This window comes from Acinonyx jubatus, chromosome X, assembly GCF_027475565.1.
Source record: "Acinonyx jubatus isolate Ajub_Pintada_27869175 chromosome X, VMU_Ajub_asm_v1.0, whole genome shotgun sequence".
Taxonomy (NCBI): domain Eukaryota; kingdom Metazoa; phylum Chordata; class Mammalia; order Carnivora; family Felidae; genus Acinonyx; species Acinonyx jubatus.
Window position 1 is genome coordinate 26,157,930 of NC_069389.1, and position 23,721 is coordinate 26,181,650.

General features: G+C 46.5%; 1 long non-coding RNA gene across 2 annotated transcripts in view; it reads left to right on the plus strand.

The window, feature by feature from the left end:
- Positions 1-3,264: 3,264 nt before the first annotated feature.
- LOC113597719 (uncharacterized) overlaps positions 3,265-23,721 on the plus strand; it is a 55,468-nt gene continuing 35,011 nt past the window's right edge. For both annotated transcript variants that reach the window (XR_008290067.1, XR_003418497.2), the window contains exons 1-2: positions 3,265-3,356; positions 3,604-3,711. This is a non-coding gene — a long non-coding RNA (uncharacterized LOC113597719). The remainder of the gene's footprint in view (positions 3,357-3,603; positions 3,712-23,721) is intronic.

Here is a 23,721-nt window from a genome sequence, read left to right on the forward strand (position 1 = left end):
GGGCGTAGAAAATCGATTGGTTTTCGTATTTTGTGTTCATATTCAGAAATCTCGCCAATCCATCTTTTATTTTTTCCCCAACTGAGCCGTTCTTTCTACCATGTTCGCTCCTAATAATGTATCCTGTCTCTCTCACTTCCCCACTGCGTACATTTTCCCCTTTCACGTCTTCATTCACCCAGGCTATTTTTACCCCCACCCCCCCACCCCCATTTAATCTTTTTTACCCTCGGCGAACACTCACACCAGTATCTTTTTTCTGCTCCGGATTGCCAGCCCATCTTATTAATTCTAATAACTTATCCGTAAATTCTCTCGATTTTTCTGCATCGGAAGTTATAATCCCATATCGAAAGAATTTTGTTTTTCCTTATCGATCCAAAACCATTTTGTTTTTTGCTCTTACTGCATTGGCTAAAAGTTCCAAAACAATGCTGACTGGAAGCTGTATCAGTGAGCTCAGTTATAATATGGTAACAAGAGCCCTGCAAATCTCAGTGGCTTACAAATTTTTTTTTTTTTACTTGTGCTTCTTGTCTACATTGGACTGACCGTAGCCTCCAGTTTATTTTCATTCCAGAACCATATTGTGTAAACATATTTTTACCATAGTGTAAACATATTGCTCAATTCAAGTCCATTAGAATTAATACGTTCTTTAAAAAATTTTTTTTTCTTAATGTTTATTCCTGAGACAGAGAGAGACAGAGCATGAACGGGGGAGGGTCAGAGAGAGGGAGACACAGAATCTGAAACAGGCTCCAGGCTCTGAGCCGTCAGCACAGAGCCCGACGCGGGGCTCGAACTCACGGACCGCGAGATCATGACCTGAGCCGAAGTCGGCCGCTGAACCGACTGAGCCCCCCAGGCGCCCCAACACTCTAGTTCTTAAACCTGTCTTCAGCAGTGGGCACATCACTTCTAATCACTTTCATTAGTCCAAGCGAGACTATTGGCCAAGGCCGACACCAGCAGGGCGGGGATGTAGAATCCTAAACAGGGAGCAGCAGCAAACATTGTGCGCAGTAACGCAATCCACCACAGGGGCTGTACCCCCATTATTTTACTACTGGGAGAGCATCTTCAAAAAATGCTTCACCTTTTGGAAGCAAGTTCAACTTTGTCTTGTGAGCATTTTGGCTTTCTCTGTCAGTTCCTTCTCGTAGCTGGCTGCAACTTTCTGGCTGCCTAATGTGGGGTCTGTTCTCCTGTAAGTGATCCCTCTTTATATTTCCCCACTCTCTTTTTCCTCACGTTCTTCAAGCCCTGGTGGAGGAACGACTCTTCCATGAATCCTTCACCGACTAAGCCCAGCTTTCCGTATTAGAATCCCTAGAATGTGCCCTCCATGTCACCAAGCCATTGACTCATTATATAGACCATTGTGCTCTTCTCGTATGAATCAGTGCTCCAACATACGTCTTTTTTTTTTTTTTACCTCATTAAATAAGCTATAAGAATTAAATGAGATATGTGGGAACTTCCTCCTACGTAGTACCTAAATTATGTGTTTCCTTTATTATTTAAGAATATTTACTTATACTCTACAGAGAACAACAGAAATAAAGGCAATAGGTGACATAAATAGGCTGGAGATTGCTAAAAGATTGAGACATATTAGCCATGGTAAGACAAGTAGAGCATATATATTGAACATCGACAAGAAGGACCCAGTCAGACTAAATACCCACAAGAATTGTAGATTTCTTAAGTCAGCTACCCATTAGTGACTCCCGTTCTGGCCCCACATGTCCTCTGTTTGAGACACACAGACAAAAGCAGCAGAGTGGCAAATTATAACAGTGGCCAGGCATACTTGTCCCTCTTTCTCACCGATTGAGCAAGAATATATTACCTCCAGGTGATTTCTTTGTTAAAAAGATTTATTTATTTTGAGAGGGAGAGGGCTGGGGAGGGGCAGAGAGAGGGGGAGACTCCCAAGCAGGCTCCGCTCTGTTAGCACAGAGTCTGGCACGTGGTTGGAACTCATGAACTGTGAGATCATGAGCTGAGCCGAGATCAAGAGCCAGACGCTTAACCAGCTGAGCCACCCAGGTGCCTTGTCTCCAGGTCATCTCCACTTGCTGAGTCTCCTTGTTCTTTTTTTTTTTTTAAATTCTTTTTTTTTTCAACGTTTATTTATTTGTGGGACAGAGAGAGACAGACCATGAACGGGGGGAGGGGCAGAGAGAGAGGGAGACACAGAATCGGAAACAGGCTCCAGGCTCCGAGCCATCAGCCCAGAGCCCGACGCGGGGCTCGAACTCACGGACCGCGAGATCGTGACCTGGCTGAAGTCGGACGCTTAACCGACTGCGCCACCCAGGCGCCCCTCCTTGTTCATTTTTAACTCTGATCTTTATAACCACGCCACCAGTAGGTGATGTGACAGTGGGATACAGGACGTACACATTTGGCGTAACTAATGTTTCAGGCGTCGTGGTCCTTCTATCCCACGTGTACCCGATCCCAAATGTGTCAACCACTCTGTTTCTTTCCCTTTACTTCTCTCTTTTTCTAAGTCAACTCAAACTATGTGATTCGAGTGCTGAAATTTGATCTGTGAGCCTTTCTGTTTCTTTTTTTTTTTTAATGCTTATTTATTTATTTTGAGAGAGGGGAGGGGCAGAGAGAGAGGGAGAGGGAATCCCAAGAAGGCTCCACTCCGTCAGCACGGGGCCCGACGTGGGGCTCAAACTCAGGAACTGCAAGATCATGACCTGAGCCTTAATCAAGAGTCGGACACTTAAAACGAGTGAGCCACCTAGGCGCCCAAGCCTTTTTGTTCCTGATCCCTTGGTGTAACTTGTCTGCTGATGTTCGTGGAGTCTCCGGATTCGTCAAGATAATTTCCTCCCCAAACAGTTTCTGTCACACGGGTGTCCGTCAGTATTAATTACTGTCAAAAACAAAAGCACAGACCCAAAATGGAGTCACTTAAGCTAGACCACATCACCAACGGGCGGGGGCGGGGGGGGGGGGCTCAATACCTAACCTAATTAGGGTACTTAGGCGGTTTTGACCTCCCCTAGAAATGTAGTTTTTACTGGCCAGTCAAGAATTTTCGGGTCAGCACCCGTGGGGTCATCTGTCACACAGGGCCTCTCCATTCCCCAAAAGGAGGATGAGGTAATCTGCACAATAAGACCCCCAGCTTTTCCACCTAAGGGCAAGTGGCCTTGCCTGACACAGTCCTTTCTTTTCATGATTCGCAAAACCTCCTTACCCCCTGCCTCCTTCTTATAAACATCTTCCATTTTTTACAGCTCCTTGCAGCTCCCCTCTGCCTGCTGGATGGGACGCTCCCCGATTCAGGAATTGCTTAATAAAGCCAATTACATCTTCACATTTACTCGGTGAGTTTTGATTTTTAACAGCACCTTCATTTTTTTCTCCACTAAGCTCTTTGAAGTCAGGAGCTATTTTTTCTGTTTTTCTAATATTCTCTCTAGCATTCAGAGTTGGACAAATGATAACGATGTAATAGATATTTATTGATGAACTTGCCTCCCAGTTTCATGTAGGCAAGATGTGAGAACCATGGCATTACATTCCATCATATGAAGTTTTTGTTTTGTTTTGTTGTTTTTTTTTTTTTTTAAGTAATCTCTTTGCCCAGTGTGGGGCTTGAACTCTCAACCCCAAGATCAAGAGTACCATGCTGTACTGACTGAGCCAGCCAGGCACCCCCGGCCATATGAAGGTTTACAGGTATACTTCCAGCTCTTAATGTATGTAATTTTGAAACGATAGTGTTTTCACGTACAGTATTCCAAGCAATTACTGACTCACGCGCGCGCGTGTGTGTGTGCGCGCGCGCACGCACGCATCCACACTTCCGTGTGTTGGGAGAGTTGTGGGCGGTGGGGGAGGCGGAGGAGGGAGTAAAACTTACTGTGCAGTTACTCTGTGATGTGGCTGCTTGGCCTCGTGCCAGTTATTTATATACATCACATCGTTCAATGCATTACAACAACGGTTCTCAAACTTTAGCCCGGTGGAATCGCCTGGAGGGCTTGTTAAAATGCAGATGGCTGGGCCCTGCCCTCAGAATTCTTTTTTTTTTTTTTAATTTTTTTTTTTTAATTTTTTTTTTCAACGTTTATTTATTTTTGGGACAGAGAGAGACAGAGCATGAACGGGGGAGGGGCAGAGAGAGAGGGAGACACAGAATCGGAAACAGGCTCCAGGCTCTGAGCCATCAGCCCAGAGCCTGACGTGGGGCTCGAACTCCCGGACCGCGAGATCGTGACCTGGCTGAAGTCGGACGCTTAACCGACTGCGCCACCCAGGCGCCCCCAGAATTCTTGTTTCAGTGGCTCTCAGGTGAGGCCTGAGAATCTGCATCTCAGACACGTGCCCAGGTGATGCTTCAGCTGCTGATTTGCGAACACACTTTAAGAGTTACTTGATAGCAAATCTGTAAAGTAATCACTATTCTACGGATGAGAACATATAGTTGGACAAGTAAAGCACGTTTCCCAAATTCACACGGAGAGTCAGTTGGAAAGTTTGAATTTGAACCCTGGTCTTTCTGACTTGAAATGCTGGGTAGGGTGGAAGGAAAGAGTCCCATGACTGGTTTCCTTGACTTCCAGGGAAGAAAAAGCCTTGGGGTCTTGCAGAGACAGATGTATGGTCTGCAAGTGAACAGCAAGGTGTTTTGAGAAAGCATTGTCTATGAAACACGTGTTGGATCGAGTTCAAGTGCTACTGAGTCACTGCTGTCGTCTTCTGTGTTCGCTATGTAGCCTTGACTGTGACGTGCCCAAATCCAAATCGTTCCTCTGTAGCCGAGCCTTGACTTTGAACAATTCCATGGTGTCAGGTGGTCCTCCTCTGCTTCCCATCTACCCTTGCACACCCACTTTCTGTTCCCATGGTCATTGGTTCATTGGGGGTGCAACACAGTTTTAGTTCAGCATAAACATCACGGACATGTGTCTATTTAAAAAAAAATTTTTTTTAACATCTATTCATTTTTGAGAGTGAGAGAGACAGAGCATGAGCTGGGGAGGGGCAGAGAGAGAGGGAGACAAAGAATCCGAAGCAGGCTCCAGGCTCCGAGCTGTCAACACGGCCCGTCGTGGGGCCTGAACTCACGGACTGCGATATCGTGACCTGAGCTGAAGTCGGACGCTGAACCGACTGAGCCACCCAGGCGCCCTGACATGTGTCTATTTTTAAAAACAGTTTTTGTCATCCTAATCTAGGGTTTTTGGTCACTTGCTTCTCAAGTTCAACCTGAAGGGTCCTGATACTGAATATCATTATCAAGAATATGAACATTGGGGCACCTGGGTGGCTCACTGGGTTCAGGGTCCGACTTCGGCTTAGGTCATGATCTCACAGTTTGTGAGCTCGAGCCCGCATCGGGCTCTGTGCTGACAGCTCAGAGCCTAGGTGTCCTTCGGATTCTGTGTCTCCCTCTCTCTCTCTGATCCTCTCCTGCTCACGTTCTGCCTCTCTCTCATATAAATAAGTACTAAAAAAAATTAAAAAAAAAAAGAATATGAGTGTCTATTTATATGTGTAGACCTTTCAAGTTTTGAAACTGTCTGAAGAGCTATATTCTTCTTATCTGGTCTTTTCAGAAATTATTTGAAAATATTATTAATAATCCTCATGTGCAGAGGAAACCATAAGCTTGCAGATGAGAGAAGAAATTTGCCTGAGGTTTCCAGACACGTTCTAGGGATTCAATAAATATTTGCTAAATAAATTAATAAAAATGAAAAAGCTAATACATTATGAAAGTAGGCCTCTACTTTATAACATTATCTTCATTTCCAGTGATTCCCTTTTATATACTTTTTAAACCCAAAACCCTTCCACAAAGAAATGTCTAGCAAAGCCCATTTTTTTCCTTTCTTCCATGTTACCCTAATATCCATTATTTATTGAGCTCTTGTCACATGCTAGGCATATCTCAAATTCCATCTTATTTATTCTGTAAACTAAGATTAGGAAAGAATCTCATTTAATCCTGTGAGGTGGATATTATTATTCCCATTCTAAAAATAAGGAAGATCCCAACTGAAGGACATTCTATAAAATAATTGGCAGGTTCTCTAAAAAAAAAAAAAAAAAAAAAATGTCAATATTACCAAAGACGAGGAATAGGAGGATAAAAACAGATGAAAATTAAACGCGATATGGGATCCTGGACTGGATCCTGGAGTGGAAGTTTTCTTTTGGGGACAGTTTATGCGTTTGGAATATAGACTGTTGATTAAATAAAAGTATCGTGTCAACGTTAACTTTCTTAAATTTGAATTATGGTCATATAAGAGCTTCTCCTTGTTCTAAGGATAGCCACACTGAAATATTAAAGGGTTACGAAGCATACAGCTGTAGTCTGCTTTCAAATGGTCCAGAAAAAAAATGAAACAGAGAGAATAATAAAGCAAGTTATTTGGACTCTTGTTGATTTCTCTAGTCGAAACTTTTTCAAATTAAAAAGTAGAACAATAGCAATAATAATAAAACTCAACAGGATCCAAACCTGTCGGAGGACGTTTCATAATCAGCACCACAGCCTGTCAGGTTCCTCACCACCCCCTCTCACCACTCAGGCCCTGCTTTCCTTACTGAACTTCCTCCACGGGGCTTCAAGGCCTTGAAGGTGTTAGGCCTCACAGGAGGTGATGAGCTGGCCCACTTTGGCTAGAACTGTCTCAGTTTTAGTATTGAAACTCTTGTGTGCCCCGAAACCCTCAGTCCTGCCTGGGCAAACGGAGCGATTGGTCACCCTACCCCATGAGTAAGCTTTTACCATATGTACTGCAGAGTGAGTCTAGGACCCAGGAAGGAGGTTTTAAGGCCCCACTACACTCTGGGAGGTTAAAACCTGTTACCTGTTCCCCTTCAGCACCAGCCTGGCAAACCCCATCCACCGTGCCCTTGAAAGGGTCACTTAACTTGCCCAAGGTCTCAACGGCTAGTAAATGGTATAGCTGAGCTAGACCCCGAGCTTGGGGCCAGTGCTCCATTTATTCATTCATCCATGAATCTGTCATCTAAAAACTGTATTTAGTGATCACTTACTATGTATCAGCCAGTGTTTTAGGGCCCTGGGATATAGGGGATATAGCTGTGAACGAAATAAACAAGATCCCAAACTACCTTAGAGTAGCGAGGAAGATGGGTAGTACACAAATGGACAAGTCAACAAGAAAGAGTGAGAAGGGATTTCCAGAGAATTAAAACAGAGTCATGTGCTAGAGTGAGTATGCCTGGGTAACTACTTTAAATTGGAAGAGTAAAACAAACATAGAATGACAAAAAGGAGACTGCCACGGAAGTTTAGGGAGGGACAGTTCTGGCTGAAGGTAGAGCAAATGTAAATTCCCTGAGGCAAGAATGATGTTGACATTTTCAAAGAACAAGAAGAAAGCCATGTGGCTGGTATATAGTGTGTGTGTGTGTGTGTGTGTGTGTGTGTGTGTGTGTGTGGTGTGTATCAGGCGGGAGAAGGAAGGAAAGGAAAGGGGAAAGAGAGAGAGGAGGGAGAGGGAGAGAGAGATAGAGCTTGCTCTAAGAACGGCGGGAAACCATTTGAAGGTTTTAAGCTAGGTCGGTGGCATGACCTTGATATGTTATTTTTTTTTTTAATGTTTATTTATTTATTTTGAGAGAGAGCAAGAGAGCAGGAAAGGGGCAGAGAGAGAGGGAGAGAGAGAATCCCAAGCAGGCTTTGCGCTATCAGCACAGATCCTGATGGGGGGCTCTATCCCATGAACCGTGAGATCATGACCTGAGCCGAAACCAAGAGTTGGACCCTTAACCGACGGAACCACTCAGGCGCCCCGACCTTGATATTTTAAAGGAGAGTGAATTTGTCAGGGTGCAGTGGTTCAAGTAGGATGATGGTGACCTGGATTATGTCACTGGTGACGGACATGGAGGGAAGTGGGATTTGCAGGAGGAGTTGGCAGAGCTTACTGACAGATTGGATAGAAAGGCTGAGAGAATAAAAAAAAAGCAATCAGGTCTAATTCCTAGAGTTTTGACTTGAGCAGTTCTCTCTAAGGCAGCTGTGTACTGAGATGGGGAAGGCGGGCAGTGGTGGGGAAGCCGACCGAGAGGCGGCCACCCAAGGGTCGTGTTTTGGCCACGTCACGTCAGGTGTCTGTCGCAGAGCCCCACGGAGTTGTTAAATAGACACTAGGGGCTGTGAATCCGGTGTCCTAGAGAGGGATCAAAGCTGGAGATTTAGTGCTTGGAGTCTTCGGGATCTGGGGAACCTCAGCATAAACTTGGAATTGAACGAGGTGGCCCGTGCTTCTCCCTGGCTGCATGTGCTGCCTGGACTGAGAGGCTGGGCAGAGGGCTAGGAGCCAGCCCCGGAGACCTAGTGGAGCAAGAGAGGGACTGGAGGCCAAGCGAGGAAGCTCTTTGATTAAGGTCCGCTCCCCCTGTGGGCAGGGTAATTTACACATAGCCCGATATTTACATGAGGTCACAATAATCCTTTAAGCTCAAATAGCGCTGTAGGTGAGCGAGGGTTTTTGCCCAGGTTTTCTCATGTAACCGGTGCGACATTCCCATGAGGTGTGTTTTATTATCGTCGTCTCACATGTGCGGGACCTGCTAACGGACATGTCAAGTGAGTGTCCAGGGTCCAAGTGCATTTTAGGTCGGGTTCCCTAGAAGCAGAGCCTGAAGCGGGGGGGTCTTGTTCGAGTGGCTTATTGAGCAAGCGCTCTTTGAAGGGGAGAAGGGAAGTGGAAAAGGGCAGAGGAAGAGAGCCCAACAAGGACGTGGTCTGGACTAGAGGCTGATTTCTGCCTGATCCACAGGAGCCCCAGGGGCACACGAAGCACCACGAACTGGTCCTCCCTTGAGATAGTCGGCCTTTGGTACTTTTGTGGCATCACTCATTGGCTAGTGGCTGCCCCTGGGAGGGGAGGGGGCCTTAATGTCCTGGGACAAGGGACCCCCACTTGTCCGAGAGCAGTTTCCTGGAGAAGAAGACAGCCATGAGCGGGTAGCTGCCTACAGTGATAGCAGCTGGGGGACGAGCGAACCCATCAGGGAGCCCAGTGCTAGTGGGCATTAGGATTTGAACCCAAGTCTCCTGGGGCTACGTCCCACGGAGTTTTGCACCATCGTCACACGGCACTATGATATCAATATGGGGTCCTTTATGGAGTGTGGCTTTTTACCATGGGGCGGGGGTGGGGGTGGGGGTGGAAGAAAGAACTCCTGAAGAATAGGAAGAGGGCAGAATCGTAACTGAGAGGTTCTAGAACGTGAAGCGGGGGTGAGGTAAGATACTAGAAGTAAAGGATGAACTTGATCCTTTTATTAACATTCCATACATTGATGAAAATAAGTCCTAGGTTCCCATGCCTTCCATATTAGAAATTTAATCTGCGAAATGGGTAACATGAAACAAAAGAGTCAAATGCCGGACAAGCGTCTTCTTGCTAACGGGAGGCAGTGCTGGTTGCTGAGATGGTTCTTGTAAACATTCAAAACATCTTCCTCTGCGTGAGTCGCCTAGGTTGATTTCAAGCGTTTTCACTGGCTTCTTTTCACAAGCTCCCTTTTTGAAGACACTGCTGAAATTAGTGGTACTTTGCTATAAAACCCCTAACAACTTTCATGTCCATTTTTTCCTTCTGTGACCTCCGGATAATTAAGTGCCTTTTCCTCCCAAGAAGAAATGTGAAGCATGTGGCGAGCCTGCTGGCCTATTTGCTGATTTATGGGTCAAGTCTCCAGTTATTACAGACAAAATTTGAAAGTCTCGGCTTAAGAAGCCCTGCTGATTTAAGAATCTCGCGAGAAATATGTGCATAATGAATTATCTGCAGATAATAATTCAGATTGTCCCTGGGTGATTCATATCACCCGCTTTTATTAAATTATCCATTTTCTGGGAGATATTCAGGTCTGCACAAAGTAAGATGTAGGGATGCACATAATATTGTAAGAGGTTGAACAGAAAACAGTTTTACTGCAGAAGAGCGTTGACTCCAAATTTAAAGCTAATTTTCACAAGGCGAGGAGTATGTGTGTGTGACTTATACACATGTGTTGAAGAACATTTTCTGTCTGTACGTGCTGGAGCTCTTGGCGTGTTTAAAAATGGTTTTTGCAAAAAAAATAACCATTTCCTTGTGAGTGGTGATCGAGAGAAGCAGGATAAAAATAATCAAATTATTTCTTAAAAAAAATGGAAACAGCAGTCATCAAGGTCCATTTTTAGCAAGGCACATGGGCCTGACAAGGCACTAGTTAGGAGAATGTGTCACCCTTAAATATGTGGGTTTATTTAACAATGGAACAAGTAGATATATAAAGAACAGAGCTCCAGTACCGAGAAGTCAGAAAGACCTATTTTTCTTTTTCTTTTTCTTTCTTTCTTTCTTTCTTTCTTTCTTTCTTTCTTTCTTTCTTTCTTTCTTTCTTCCTTCCTTCCTTCCTTCCTTCCTTCCTTCCTTCCTTCCTTCCTTCCTTCCTTCCTTTTCTTTCTTTCTTTCTTTCTTTCTTTCTTAGGAACAAAGCTTATTTTTTCCAATCTTGTTTTATATAACAAAAAGAAGGAAAGAAAACCTTCACAAAACAGATGCAGGAGTATTCCAGAAGGCAGATGCCAGAGTCAGTAAAGAGGTTCCCCCAGAGTCTCTGCCCTCCTCCGATGAACATGGGGGGGGGGCGCACAGGCGGGTTGGGGCCAGCTTTCAACGGGGTCTCGGCTCCTTTTCACCTGAAAACCTGATTGAGGTCTGCTCTTACAGAGCCCGGCTGGAGATATTGAGGGGGAGGAATTGCAAGCAAGCATACAAACCTTCTGGAAGCTCATCGAGGCCTTCTGCTTCTCCACGTTTTGATTTTTCGGGTTTTTTTTTAAGGTTTTCATACCTCGGGCAAGGTGATTTATTATTATTGGGACTTTATATAACTCTTTATTCTTGCATACTGCTTTACAGTCATTTTTCTCTCCTTATTGAGCACCGTGCCTTTCCTGTCCGCCACTATAATTGGTTTTGGGGGAGGTGGCACTTCCTTTCCTGGGGAAAAGGAGATGCTGTTTCTGATAGTAGGCACCTTCTGAGGTTTTTACCCTTGTTTCTCCTTTGCTGTTTCTTCCTTTGATCTCGTTCCCTCCAGCCACCTGTCACCTTGTTTATTTGCTGCTATTCAGACCTGCTCTCATTTCCTCCACCTCTGTCCTCAGGTCCCACGTAGCCCTCTTGTTTGGTCTCGCCCCCACCGCTGGATCCCTCTCTCCTCTCTGGACGCCAAGTGGTCCAGAGCCAGCCTGAGGTCTGTCCTTGGGAAGCGGGCGTTCCTCTCGTGCCCCACCTGCCCTTGGAGCTCCACTGATGGGATCTTACGTTAACAGAAGGGAGGAGTGCATTCGTCCCAGGCCACTGCTGAAAGTGTCATTCCGTTTTGTGTGCGGATACTCTCTTTTTTTTAATGTTTATTTATTTGTTCTGACGGGGGAGAGAGAGAGAGAGAGACAGCGAGCGCTCACGCACCTGCGCATGAGTGGGGGAGGGGCAGAGAGAGAGAGGGAGACAGAGAATCCGAAGCAGGCTCTGAGCTGTCAGCACCGAGCCCGATGTGGGGCTTGATCTCACGAACCATGAGATCATGGCCTCAGCCGAAATCACGAGTCGGACACTTAACTACCTGAGCCACCCAGGTGCCCCCAGGAGGCAGATACTCAGAAGTTGAAGCCTGTGCCGTTATCATTTGGGTAGCGATTTGAATAGTAGCGATTTCATGTGCTTCAAACTAAATGCTATTCCCGCATGACCTTAGAGTTCATATGTGTGATGCCTGGGTTCCGGGAGAGCCAGCCCTACCCCTTCTCCTCAGCCACCAAAGTTGGGGTAAATTCTTTGAAAACTTTGTAGATGCTCAAAGCCCCTCTGCCGGTTTTCTCTGGTCCCTGTTTGCTACGATATGCAACTCCTTCCACTTACCTTTCCTGTCCGCTCACGCCGTCCCCTCTGCCCCGGGAAGCTTGCAACTCGGATCCCGTGCTCTGCTTGCCCACATCCTTGCTCGCTCTCCCTCAGTCCTAACTGAAGCCTTGTCCCCTGTGGGTCTTTCAGGCGGTGGTCCCCCAGCTCTCATTCACAGGGTGTCAGGTTGAAAGGGGGGGGGCGGGTCCTCGCCTGGCTCTTCGTGCTTCTTCCAGACCATTTTCCACCCTCGGGGCTTCTGAGACTCAGGTGGGGTAACTGCCATTCTCTCAATGTCCTCATCTCTGTCAGCGTCCGGCTCGCTGGTCACTCTCCCTCAGTCATTGGCTGTCCATTGTTTCCTCTACACCCCAGCCCTGCCATCATCCTCTGAGCTCCGTGGCCTGTGTAGATAACAAGCCACCCCTAGGCTTTCAAGGTGCGTATCTTCTTCTGTGAGCTTTGCCTACACTCCCCTCCAGTCATGCGTTCTATGGCCTTATTGTAGAACTTGTCACTCTTAGAACCCCACCCACTTCTGGTGTCCTTCGTTCGCATCGTCCACTCTGACCACAGTCTCCTAAACGTCCCCTCCCGCTGCCTCCCTCAGTTGCTCCCTCTACATCTGTTGGTCAACCTCAAGGGAGCCATCCTCACTTGACCCACTTATTTCTCCCTGCGTGATACTGGCTCCCTCTTATCTTCCCTTTCTTGCTTTGCGTGCATCTGGCGGTCTGTCACTGTAACCTCTCCCCTGCCAGGATTCTTAACGTCTTTGTTCTATCCCTTCTATCAAATCCACGTGCCAAAACCCTGTTCTCGCATGGACCCAACTTCTGCTGTTTGCTTACATCTAAACAGTTGAGCGCTTCTGGGCAAAATCTCGCCGCTGGTACCACCATTAGTCCGTGACTCGTGAGTTCACCCAAGACTGCCCTCCGTGGCACCTAGAAGTCCCTCCGTGTTTCCATAGTCGACTCCGTCCTTCTCAGTCTCCGCTGTGACTGTTTGAAACCTTCACTCTCACCTTAGCTCTGGTCTCTCCCTCACCCCTCAGTCTCTGCAGAGATACTCTGGTTCCTAGTTCACTGAGAAAAAAGGTCACCAGGTAGGAGCACACAAAATTTCTGCCCACCAGACTTACACATATCTCTGTAACTGCCCCCTTCTCTCTCATTCCACCTGTAAGGATGGAAGAGATGTCCCTCCTTGCTATCAACCTTTAAAAACACTTAAGCCCTTCTACTCTTTTGTGTGTGTGTGTGTGTGTGTGAGAGAGAGAGAGAGAGACAGAGAGAGAGAGACAGAGAGCGAGCAAGCATGCACATGAGCGAGGTAGAGGGGCAGAGAGGGAGAGAGAATCTTTTTAAAAAAGTTTTTTTTACTGTTTATATTTGATACAAAGAGACAGAGCATGAGTGAGGGAGGGGCAGGGAGAGAGGGAGACACAGAATCAGAAGCAGGCTCCAGGTTCCGAGCTGTCAGCCCAGAGCCCGACGCGGGGCTCGAACTCACGAACCGCGAGATCATGACCTGAACTCAAGTGGGACGCTTAACTGACTGAGCCTCCCAGGCGCCCCAAACCTTTCTCCTCTTAATAAGCCCTTCTCATTCCATGTTCTCCGTCCTCTTCTTTTTCCCCATTCCCTCCCGCACACTTGAGGGCTAACTTTCCTAAAAGGATTGTCCACACTTGCTGTCTTCATTTAATACCTGCCATAGCCTCCTCGACTCACTACGGTCTCCCTTCTGCCCTCACCACGCCACAAAAACTGCTCGGGCCAGAGTCACCAGTAACTTCTCGTGTTGGGGAACCCAATGAAGTCCCTTCTCCTCAGTTCTTACTTGCTCTCTTGGCATCCCCCTTGTGTTGAAACACTCATTTCCTTGAGTTCGGTGATACGGGCCACTCCAGCTTCTCCTCCCGCCTTTCTGGCCACTCCCTCTCAGGCTCAGGCTCAGCCTATACTTTTAGTATTGGTGCTCCCTGGAGTTTGGTCCTTGGCAGTCTTGTATTGCTACCCCATAGATGCCCTGGGGAGACCTTGTCCACGCTCCTGCTTCGGTTATCGTCGGCACGCCTCTCTCTTCTCTTGTGTTCATGCGATGGTTTCCTTTTTTCTTTTTTCTCTACTGGTTATTCATTTCCTTCGTCATTTGGTGCCTGGATCACTTTCAGCCACGAAGTGTATCCAGCTCCTAAGTATTTCCGACACAACTTCGGTCACTTTTTATTATCTATTGGCCAAATAAAAGCTCAGAGTTAACCAACTACGGTTCAGTGGCATTTGATTTGGTGTGAGAAAAATTTCAGTTAGATCCTGGTTCTAGAACTCATATTAATCGACTTCATGGTGATCATTTATTTGGACAAATTTTGGTTTTCTTGAATGAGCTTGAGATTCCAAATTATATCCAGAGAAATCTGTTAGGCTTTAAAAAAGGCATTTGAAATTCTTCCATGCAAATGAACATATTCCAGCCTGTGTATAAAAAGCAGAAGGAGCCCGAGACTTATTTTGGGTTACTCAGTGGTGTTCTGAGACGTCCCCCTGATTCAATACAGCTTGGAGAAGGATTTAAGAAAGTGGGTTATGTGGTTATCCTCAACCAACAATAACACCATAACCATCTAATAAAATGTGCATGGGGGGGGGGAGCTCAGAATGAGTATGTGATTTGAATGTGATGCATCAGCCTTGCAAATAGTTACTCCCAGAGTGAGTTGCAATTTGCTGTGTCAGATGAATGCTAAAACGGCTGTATTCATTCATTGCACGATCTCTAAATCCCCTGGGGGGAAGGAAAGGGAGATTTAAAAAATTCTCGGTTTTATACTTACTTTTCAGGTTGCAGAATATGAAGTTGATAGAAAACCTTGTACCTTGTTCCACTGAATGAGGCTCCTCAGATAATGTTTACAGATGATGAGTCTTCTCTCGCCAAAATGTTCAGCAAGAGGAACAACACACTTTGAAAATGCCTATCAAAGGCATTTAATCATAGTATAAAGACTCCCGGAGTGAGCCTGGGTGGGTAGTGCAATCCTGGCCTGTTCACCATTACAGGTTTATCTAATATATTCTGCACAGTAACACTTCGTACGGCAGTGAGGGTGCTCGGTTCAGGCTTCAGGACGTTTCTGATCCTCTGGGAAGCTTTTCGGCTTGGGCAAGATTTAGGTTCTATGTCCTCCCGCACCAGGCGGCTGAACTGCCTTTCTCGAAACACCGAGAGGGAGGTAGGGAGGGGTTCCTTCATCTCAGTCCCTTGCCGCGTCCAGAGTGTGCTTTGTCAGGAGAGACTGTCAGATAATTTGTGTGGGACATCGTACCCATGTGATAAAAGACCTTGCCTGAAGATCAGCACAATAATGTCTGCCCATCTGTGCAAAGCCCTTCTGGGCAGCATCTTAGTAAACTACAGAAGTCATGCTCTGAACACGAAACAACCCAACTGGTAGCATATGCATAGAGCCTGTATCAGATAGCTTTTGCCATGTAACAAACTTTTCCAAAACTTGATGGCTCTGACCATCATTTTATTCTATCTATCTATCAATCTAAGAGAGAGTGCAAGTAGGGGAGAGGGGCAGAGGGGGAGGGAGGGAGGGAGGGAGGGAGAGAGAGAGAGAGAGAGAGAGAGAGAATCTTAAGCAGGTTCCGCTTAAGGCATGGAACCTGATGTGGGGCTCAATCCCATGACCCTGGGATCGTGACCTGAGCCAAAACCCAGAGTCCGACGATCAGCCGACTGAGCCACCCAGGCGCCCCCACGATCATTTATTTAGCTCCCAATTTGGTGGGCTTCTGGGGCAGTTCTCCTGGTCTAGGCTGGCTCTGCTGATTTCTGTGGGTTTTCTTCCTGAGTACACAGTTAGCTGGAAAGTTCGCAGGTGGCTGGGTGATCCAGAATGGCCTCATGTATGTGCCTGGCTGTTGACTGTCTATTGGCTGGTAGCTGACTGACTACAGTCCTTCTTCCTGTGGTCTCTTAACTTCCAGAAGGCGAGTTGAGAGTCAGTCACAAGGTAGCCTTAGGGTCTCAAGCATAGCAATAGGGCAAACCTCAACGTGCGAGGACTAAAAGCGTCTGTCCGAGTCATGTTGGCTATTGTCCCATTGGCAAGAGCAAATCACATGGCCCACATTCAAGGACTAGAACACGCCGTGATGGGGAGAGCTGCGACATTAATACTGCACGTGTGTGGATCTAGGGGTTGGGGGATGATTTGGGGCCATTTTTGCGATCAAGCACACAGCTCTTTGGAACTTGCCAAGTGTTCTCCGGTGCGTTATCCTCGCTGCAATCATGTGGGATGGAAACTACGGTTCCCATTTTACAGATAAGCAAAGTGGCTCGCAGAATCTAAACAGCTTAACCAGCATCCTTGCCCCACACGGCAGCCTGAAGTATAAAAAAAAACACAGAGAAACTCTCTGTTATACTGTTAGCTCTAAAAGCATATGCTCGGTATCCCAGCATTTTTTTTTTTTTTTTTTTTTGCTTCTTATATCACGTGGTTCCCAAATTTAATGAGAATCAGAGTCATTTCCTGGCACTTGTTAAAATTCAAATTCCAGGGATCCACCTGAGGTTCTGAACCTGCACTGGCTTATGACACTGGGTGTTCCTAGCATGGTACATTTTTATGCTCCAGTGGACATTAAAATTCCTGTGGTTGGCTTTCCAGATCCACGAGTTCATAGCATTGGGACAGTTATTAATTTCTCTGAGACTTTGTCTTGTCGTCTGCAAAACAGGGTAATAAGAAAGACACCCCCGCCACCCCTGCCCAGAGGGCTGGAGTGAAGGTTAAATGAATAACCTAGGAAACGTTGAGCCTGGTGGCCGGTAGGTGCTCAGTAAGTGTTATTTTTTGATCTCTTCATCCTGACAGGCTGTAGGACCTGATGATGAGGAACATCAACGCGAGGGGGAGAAATTGTGTCCACTATGCTTGGCACACTTGCACTGTCAATGCCCATACCTGAGAAATGATGGTCAAATGTGCATCAGCACTTCAGAAAGCACATATCTCTGGGGCACCTGCGGGGGACTCAGTCGGTTGAGCGTCCGACTTCGGCCCGGGTCGTGATCTCGCGGTCTGTGAGTTCGAGCCCCACGTCGGGCTCCGCTGCTGACGGCTCGGAGCCCGGAGCCTGCTTCGGATTCTGGGTCTCCTTCTCTCTCTCTCTGCCCCTCCCCTGCTCCCACTCTGTCTCTCGCAAAAATAAATAAACATTAAAAAAAAAAAAAAAAGAAAAAAGAAAGCACATAGCTCTGTTTAAGGGGGAGAAGATATCAGATTCTTCAGAAGCCTAAGAATCATGACTGGAAAGAATGACAGGCCTGGTAGGCAACAGCTGTTGTCATTAGAGACCAACTATATGCACAAGAGGCGCAGAAGGGCTGGTCATGCCTCAACCCCTCCAGTCTTTTCCAAATTGCTGTGAACTTCCAGTGTCAGCACTATTGTCTGTATGTCCCCAGACAGGGACAAAACGTACAATGATTCTCTATTACGACTTCGCCTCATCCGAGTCCGTTGTGTCAATGTGGAGAGAAGCCCACCACACAGTTTCTTCTAACATTTCCAAGGAAGGATCTAAAACGTGGCACGTAGTGGGTTATTTCCAAATAACGCGAGACATCCTCTTGAAGTCTCTGCGTCAAAATGATGATCAAATGGCCGGTTTCTTAAGGTTTTTTCTTTTTGGCACGTTCTCTCCTATTTTTTATGCTGCTTCCCCCGTTGTGTCTCTGTCCGCTGTGTCTCCTTTTTCCTTCGTGGCTTCTGTCTTTGTAGATTTCATGGTTTTCTCTGCTGGTTCCTTCTTTCTTGTTTTTGAAAAGGAAAAGGGGCCTTTTTCCTTTTTTAACCCGAACGACCAGCATCCATTTTAAAACGTGTGCCTTTACTCCGTTTTTATGGTGTTTGCAGCTCATCTCCTATATTAACCACTGTGGGGTGTAGGGTGGGGTGTTTTCCGCTCATCTGTCATTGTGGCTGCGGTGAAATCGTAGCTGCAAGCTGGAGTGATGCAAAGCACACCTCCTAATCTTGGCTAGACTAGAACATCTACTCTTCTGACTCGTGTGAGCAGCGCAGGGCTTAACAGCCGCTGGTCCGGATAGGTGGTAGCGGAAAAATAACAAGGGGTCGTGCACGTGTGTGCGCCTGTGTCGGCCAGCGTTTGTGTGTTGAAGACTGAGCAGCTTTGTGCCAGAGGGACCCTCTCTTCCCCGCTCGGTCCCTCCCTCTCCTCCCCAGTATTCCTTTTGGCTCTCCGGACTTCACCTCTTGGCCGTTTCTCCTGAGGTTCGAGGCTCCCAGTACCCAGCGACACGCACCTGTCCCAAGACCTCAAAGTCAAATTAGAACTTGGTTACAGCTGGAACCTTCATTGTTCTCTAAGGCTGAAAGCACCAGGGCCCAGGGCAACGGAGGACCCCTGGTGGCACTTGGGGCAGCCCTTATCTCCGGTGGCACCGCTGTCATTGTCCTTCCTGCTGTTGAGCAGCCATCCGTTAATGGTGGGCTCAGGGCGGGGAGAATTTCCTGATTTGCCCGTTTTAACTAAAGTTACCCAACACTGCTATCAAACAGCTGATCTGATCTTTTTCATCAAATCAACCAGCTGTTTTAACTTCGCTGTATGTTGGGGAAGGTGCAAGCGTCAGCTTTTGAATGAATTTGTTCCGTACGTTGCCTGCTGTGGTATCGTGTACATTTGGGGACTTGTGTTTAGAGTTTGTCAAAGGTCCATCTGAATCAGCTGGGGTACTTGAAATAAACCCACAAATTCACCGATGCTATTTCTGTTCTGTAGCATTAGAATCTTTTGGCTCAGGGCTTGGGAATTTGCATTTTTAACGAGTTTGAAGAAATACCTGAAGTTTGAGAACTTAAGAGATGGTACTGATCACTGATTCTTTGGTGTGCCTCACCTGTTTTGGCTGGGCGTCCACTTTCCACCCCTGTTCTGGGGAAAACAAAGCTTAGGGGCCACGTTCTGTGCAGGACAAGTTATTGTACATTTTTCCGAGTGAGGGCTGGGGTTTTCTTTTTCTTTCTTTCTCTCTCTTTCTTTCTTTCTTTCTTTCTTTCTTTCTTTCTTTCTTTCTTTCTTCTTTCTTTCTTTCTTTCTTGTTAGAAGTTTATTTATTTTGAGAGACAGAGCAAGAAAGCACACAGGGAAGGGCAGAGAGAGAGAGAGAGAGAGAGAGAAAGAGAGAGAGAGTCCCAAGCAGGCTCTGTGCAATCAGAGCCTGACACGGGGCTCGATCGCATGAATAGTGAGATCACAACTTGGGTCACAATCAAGAGGGGGACCCTTAACAGATTGAGCCACTCAGGTGCCCCTGGGACTTTCTTTTGTAAAAATAGTTTAGAAAAGCTCGTTTGAATAACTTCTCTTTGGGGGAAACCAACCACTTGCTTCTATCATAATTAAATAAAGGACGTTTGCCGTGAAATTTTCTTAGAACCCTGGGCTGGCATCTTACGACACCACCAACAACCTCTCTCCTTCAACATATTTGAAGATCCTAATATTTATTATCTACTACCAGGGCCTTCCTACTAAAAGGCCAAAATACTTACTGCCTGAAACAGATTAGTGTAGAAATGTGAAGATTTGGCTGATTCCAAGATGTTTTCCAAGTTTCCAGGATTCTGCCAGCTGCCTCCGAGGGGTCTGTGGCAAAGGCTCATGGGTGTCAGGTCGCCTTCTCCCCTTTCCTTTAGAAAAGAACCCTTGCTGCCTTCAAGGGGTTCAAACTCTGCCCTGAATCTGATCGAAGGCCATGTTTTCCAGCCTCCTTTGCGCATAGTCGCAGCCATGTAACTAAGTTCTGGGCGATTAAATGTAAACGGAAATGTCCCATGGGATTTCTGCTTCAAGGTCATGGCCTAATTTGGGAGGGTTTCCCCTTCCGTCTTTTTTCTGTTGTTCCTTCCTGTTCCTCTGAATGTGACATGCGAGTGCTAGAGCTTGACTGGTCGTCTTGGACTGTGACGCACCCTTCAGGGCGAGAGGCAGGGCTGAGGGTGGCCAACCTGCAGACTTTTTTGACATTAAAGAATAAATCTGCTGTGTTTCGCCACTAATATTCTGAGTTTTACATTTTATATGCAGCTGAAACTAGTTCTGATACACATTATAAACCTCCTTCTGTGCTCAAACTTTATCCTGTATGAGAATTGCCTGGTGGCGGGGTCAGGTGGGGGGGTGCTGGGTGGCTCAGTGGGTTAAGCTTCTGACTCTTGATATCGGCTCAGGTCGTGATTTCGTGGTCGTGCGATTGAGGCCCGGCCCGAGTTGGGCTCCATGCTGACAGCATGGAGCCGGCTTGGGATTCTCTCTCGGCCCCTTCCCTGTGCTCTCTTTCTCTCTCACTCTCTCTCAAAATAAAGAAGGAAACATTTAAAAAAAAAAACAAAAAACAAAAAAAAAAACCCCACGGTCACCTGGAAGGCTTTTAGACGCACAGATTTCTGGGGCCATCCCTGGAGTTTTGGAGTCAGTAGATGTGGGGTGGGGTCTGAGAACTGGCATTTCTAACAACCGCAGTGTGAGGCTGATGCTGCCGTCCCGGGGCTGCACTTTGAGAACCACTGTCCTCTCGAGATGATCTTGCATCGTCGGGCAGCTTCCGACTCCAATCACTGAGAGTGAGCATAGGTCAGCTAAATTTTCACGTCTCTCAGCTGATAGTGCAAGTGCGTGCTCCCCAGCTCAGTGAAATTAATGCAAATGCCACAGTTTATTGGCTTTTGGAGCCAAGTCGCTTCGATTCCTGGGTTCAAGAGCACGGCCACATGCGCGTTCTTCGTGGTTCGCCCGCCCCTCCGGCTCCAGACCCCCCGATACCAACTCCTCTCTCATCCTCTTCACCACAATATGCAAACAACCTCCGGAGAAGCCCCCCTACATTCCCCAGGGAACTCCTTGGCTGTCATCCGTTCGTTCCAAGTTCAAGATGGAGGGGGAAAGCATGGCATTGTCCTCCTTCATGCTGGGCAAGACCATTTTCTTATATATCTGATGGGGGGCAAAACGTCTGCCGGTGGAAAGGACGCCTCTGTTCGTGCTCATATGCGCGAAAGTGCTGACTCGAACTTGGGATGTCATTGGTGTTTTCTACCCCCGGTCAGTGCTGACGTGCCGTTTGTCACTGCTGCTTGCCAGGAACTGCTCCTTCTTTACACTGTTTTGTCGGATGGGTTAAGTCCAGTCTTTCCCTTATGACCCTTCCCACCTCCTGTATCCCACCCCAAGTCCTGAGGAAATCCTCTCTCAATTAACATTCCCTAGTCTTTTTTCCTAAGTCCATTTTACCATGTACTTTGGAGTCAGACGTACCTGAGTTTGAAGCCAATCTTGACTACTTCCTCACTGTATGAGCTTTAGCAAGTTGACTGACCCAGCTAAGATTCCGTCACCTCATTTGTCATAATGTGGCTAATCGTGTGGACTCCACAGGGCTGAGGTGAAGATTAAGGTAGGCAATGCTTATGAAGGGCTTAACCCAGTTCCCGGTTCCTGGTAAGTGCATAATACCCGGTGTTCATTATCACGAATGGTGGCCTTTCAATCCGCTGAAGAAGAGTTTAGTCCCCCTGTGATACCAAAAGCATGCGCCACGAAAGAAAAAAATGGACACGTTGGACTTCGTCAAATGAAAACCTTTTGCTTTACAAAAGCCCCTCTTATAAGAACGAAAAGACAGAGAATATTTGCAAATCACATGTGCTACAAAAAACTCACATCCACAGTATATAAAGAATTCTCTCAATTCAACGGTAAGGAAACAGACCGTCCAGTTAGAAAATGGACAAAAGACTTGAACAGAAATTTCGGCAAAGAAGATAAACGGGTGGCGAGGAAGCGCATGAAGAGTTAGTCAACATCACTGGCCGTTAGGGGAAGGCAAAGTAAAATCACGAGGAGATCCCACTACAGTAGAAGGGCGAAAACGAACGTTACCCATCATACCAGATTCTGGCAAGAACGCAGAGATATAGGGGCACCTGGCTGGCTCAGTCGGTGGAGTGTGCCACTCTTGATCTCAGGGTTGTGAGTTCGAGCCCCATTTTGGGTGTAGAGATTACTGAAAAATAAAATCCTAAAAAACAAACAAACAAACAACCCAAAACCCAAAACTAAAGAAGAATGCTGAGACACTGGATCTTTCATAATTGGCGGAAATGTAAAGTTGTACAATCATCTAGAAAGCAGTATGGCAATCATCACACACCTGGGCATTTATCTTAGAGAAATGAAAACTTATGTTTACGTAAAAACATATACGTGAGTACTCATGGAAGCTTTATTTGTAGCCCCAAACTGGAAACAGCCCAAACGTCCTTCACCAAGTGAATGGTTGAACACATTATGGTACGTCCAATCCAATGGAATACTAGTCAGCAATAAAAAGGAATCGACTATTGATAGAACAACTTGGATGGATTTTAGGGGAGTTGTGTCCAGTGTCTCAATCCATTTGGGCTCCTGTAACAAAATACCACAAGCTAAGTAGCTTATGAACAACAGAAGTTTACTTACCACAGTTCTGGAAACTGGGAAGTCCAAGATCAAGGGGCCAGCACGATCTCATTCTGGTGAAGGTCCCTTTCTGTGTTCATAGCCTGAACCATCTTGCCATGAAGGAAGGGGCAAGGGACCTTAGTGAGGTCTTTTAAAAAAAATTTGTTTTAATGTTTATTTATTTTTTTTGAGAGAGAGAGTGTGTGTGAGCAGGGGAGGGGCAGAGAGAGAGGGAGACACAGAATCTGAAATAGGCTCTAGGCTCTGAGCTGTCAGCACAGAACCCGACGTGGGGCTCGAACCCACAATCCGTGAGATCACGACCTGAGCCGAAGTTGGACGCTTCACCAACTGAGCCACCCAGGCGCCCCGTGAGATCTCTTTTATGAAAGCATGAATTCCGTTCACAACAGGCCTACCGGCATGATCTAAGCACGTCCCATACACTTCCTAACGGCCTCATCTCTGGGGGCTAGGATTTCAGCGTGAGAATATGGTGGAGTTGGGACACAACATTCAGATCATAGCGCTCAGCGAAAAAGGCTAGTCTCAAAAAGCCTTACATTTTATGGTTTCACTTATGTAACCTCCTCAATGTTATATAACATTTGTAATGGCAAAATTAGAGATGGAGAACAGGCAGGCGGTTTCCAGGGGTGAGGGAAGGGGAAGGAAGGAAGGAGGTGTGACTAAAAAAATGAGACAGCTCAAGGGAGTTCCTTTGTGGTGGTGATGTCGCACGTTCCTACGTGTGACAAAATGCCATGGAACTCTACACAGACATAGAAAAAGGATTGCAGGCAGAAACTGGTGAAATCAGAGTCAGATGTGTGGTCTGATAACTTACTCCAGTTCATCGCCCAGTTTTGATGATGCGTGATAGCCTTGTAAGATGTCACCACAAGGGGAAGCCCCGTGATGGGCACATTGTGTTGTACTATTTTTGCAACTTCCTGTGAATCTCTAATTATTTCAAAATTAAAAGTTAAGAAAAAATTAGCGGCAACAAAATTGCAGCCCCAATCACCGAGTCCACGGCCCATTCAGTCGGCAAAATGAGAGAAAAAAAGAACCCTCCTGCTATTGGTTTTCATGGTGATTTCATTGGAGACGAGCTATACATTGGAGAGATTGATGCTTGATACTGAATTTTCCTTCAGACAGTTACTAGGTTGTGTTTTTTGCTTTCTAGAACTGGATACGTGTCATGTTGTCATCAGAGCTTTACCGTCCTACGGAAC